The sequence below is a fragment of the Schistocerca nitens genome, unplaced genomic scaffold, assembly GCF_023898315.1.
Source record: "Schistocerca nitens isolate TAMUIC-IGC-003100 unplaced genomic scaffold, iqSchNite1.1 HiC_scaffold_229, whole genome shotgun sequence".
Taxonomy (NCBI): domain Eukaryota; kingdom Metazoa; phylum Arthropoda; class Insecta; order Orthoptera; family Acrididae; genus Schistocerca; species Schistocerca nitens.
In genome coordinates, this window is record NW_026045770.1 from 22,501 (window position 1) to 25,000 (window position 2,500).

The window sequence follows — 2,500 nt, forward strand, 5'->3', positions numbered from 1 at the left end:
ACACACACCATCCCTTAACCCAACTTCTGCCTTAACCTAACCCAACTTCTGCCTTAACCTAACCCAACTTCTGCCTTAACCTAACCCAACTTCTGCCTTAACCTAACCCAACTTCTGCCTTAACCTAACCCAACTTCTGCCTTAACCTAACCCAACTTCTGCCTTAACCTAACCCAACTTCTGCCTTAACCTAACCCAACTTCTGCCTTAACCTAACCCAAGTTGCGCCTTAACCTAACCCAAGTTGCGCCTTAACCTAACCCAAGTTGCGCCTTAACCTAACCCAAGTTGCGCCTTAACCTAACCCAAGTTGCGCCTTAACCTAACCCAAGTTGCGCCTTAACCTAACCCAAGTTGCGCCTTAACCTAACCCAAGTTGCGCCTTAACCTAACCCAACTTCTGCCTTAACCTAACCCAACTTCTGCCTTAACCTAACCCAACTTCTGCCTTAACCTAACCCAACTTCTGCCTTAACCTAACCCAAGTTGCGCCTTAACCTAACCCAAGTTGCGCCTTAACCTAACCCAAGTTGCGCCTTAACCTAACCCAAGTTGCGCCTTAACCTAACCCAAGTTGCGCCTTAACCTAACCCAAGTTGCGCCTTAACCTAACCCAAGTTGCGCCTTAACCTAACCCAAGTTGCGCCTTAACCTAACCCAAGTTGCGCCTTAACCTAACCCAAGTTGCGCCCTAACCTAACCCACGTTGCGCCCTAACCTAACCCACGTTGCGCCTTAACCTAACCCACGTTGCGCCCTAACCTAACCCACGTTGCGCCCTAACCTAACCTACGTTGCGCCCTAACCTAACCTACGTTGCGCCCTAACCTAACCTACGTTGCGCCCTAACCTAACCTACGTTGCGCCCTAACCTAACCTACGTTGCGCCCTAACCTAACCTACGTTGCGCCCTAACCTAACCTACGTTGGGCCCTAACCTAACCCACGTTGCGCCCTAACCTAACCCACGTTGCGCCCTAACCTAACCCACGTTGCGCCCAAACCTAACCCACGTTGCGCCCTAACCTAACCCACGTTGCGCCCTAACCTAACCTACGTTGCGCCCTAACCTAACCTACGTTGCGCCCTAACCTAACCTACGTTGCGCCCTAACCTAACCTACGTTGCGCCCTAACCTAACCTACGTTGCGCCCTAACCTAACCTACGTTGCGCCCTAACCTAACCTACGTTGGGCCCTAACCTAACCCACGTTGCGCCCTAACCTAACCCACGTTGCGCCCTAACCTAACCCACGTTGCGCCCTAACCTAACCCACGTTGCGCCCTAACCTAACCCACGTTGCGCCTTAACCTGCCCTGTAATTGTTAGTTATATGAATCTAGGAATTCGTGTAGCGTTGCCTAATTGCAACCATCTCAACATAGTTCACTTCGCGCACACTGTGGTGTTCTGCGTATTGATTCATTTTACGGTGCGTACCCTCACATCTTGCGAGTGTTGCTTACTTTCCACATGGTCCCGCTATCCACTGTATTGTGTACTGCAATAGGACGTATATCGCCCCCGCCCCCCCCCCCCCCCCTCCCCTCCTGTCACCTCTAGCTCGTCGGTCAGGAGTTCGCGTGTTGAATGCGCTTCGCAGCTGTGCAATGGCATTCGCATACGTACGCTGGCCACCTTCCACGTGTTCTTTCGTGCACACGTCGCAGCGTGTATGTATGCTGATGGAGTGCGTCGTGACACACAACATCCAGGCATGCAAGACTCGTAGAAGTCGCAAATGTAGATGGATGTCTACGTTTGCTGCCCAAGTTACGCAAATGAACTGGAAATCCGTTGTTGCGCGGTTGTTCGCGCTGGAGGTGAATCGTTGATATCGACGATCGGTACAGGTATTAACCGGTTGCTTCAGCGACACCCGTCATACCCACGAACGTGAGTGGGCATGTGGGTATGAAGCGATACGCGGCGGTGGCTGGGTGGGACCGTCCCCGGCCGGTGAGGGGGGGGCGCCCGGCGTGCTGGCCGCGCGCTGCGTGGGCGCACGCGCGGCAGCCGGCTGGTGGGGGCGCCCAGTGGCAGGCGCGCCGGCTGACGGAGGCGGCAGGCGGCGCATCTGCGTGCCGGCGCACCCAGCGCGCGGCGCCGTGCGGCCAAAGTGGGTCCTCCCGGGCCCGGTGCGAAGCGCGGTGGACATCTGCAGTGTGCTGGTCCGATTGAGGACTGTGTGCGTTGAGGATGCGCCGCCGCCCGGCACTCGGCGCCGCGACGCCGTCTGCTGCTCGGTCGCCCCCGCGGTTCTCGCAGGTGGTTTGTATCGCAGCTGTGCGGATGTGTTGGCGCGTGCGCTGTGCTGGGAGAGTTCGCTTTGGCACCCAAGTGGGGCTCTGCCCCTCTGTGGCGCTGGCGTTGGAGCTGCCCGGTCACTGTTTGTGGCCGCGTGTTGTCTCCCGCCGGCAACACCACGACAGCACGCTCCCGGGCCTCTGTCGGCAGCGGCAAGCTCAGTTGGGAGCACGGGTGGTCGCACTGAAAGCG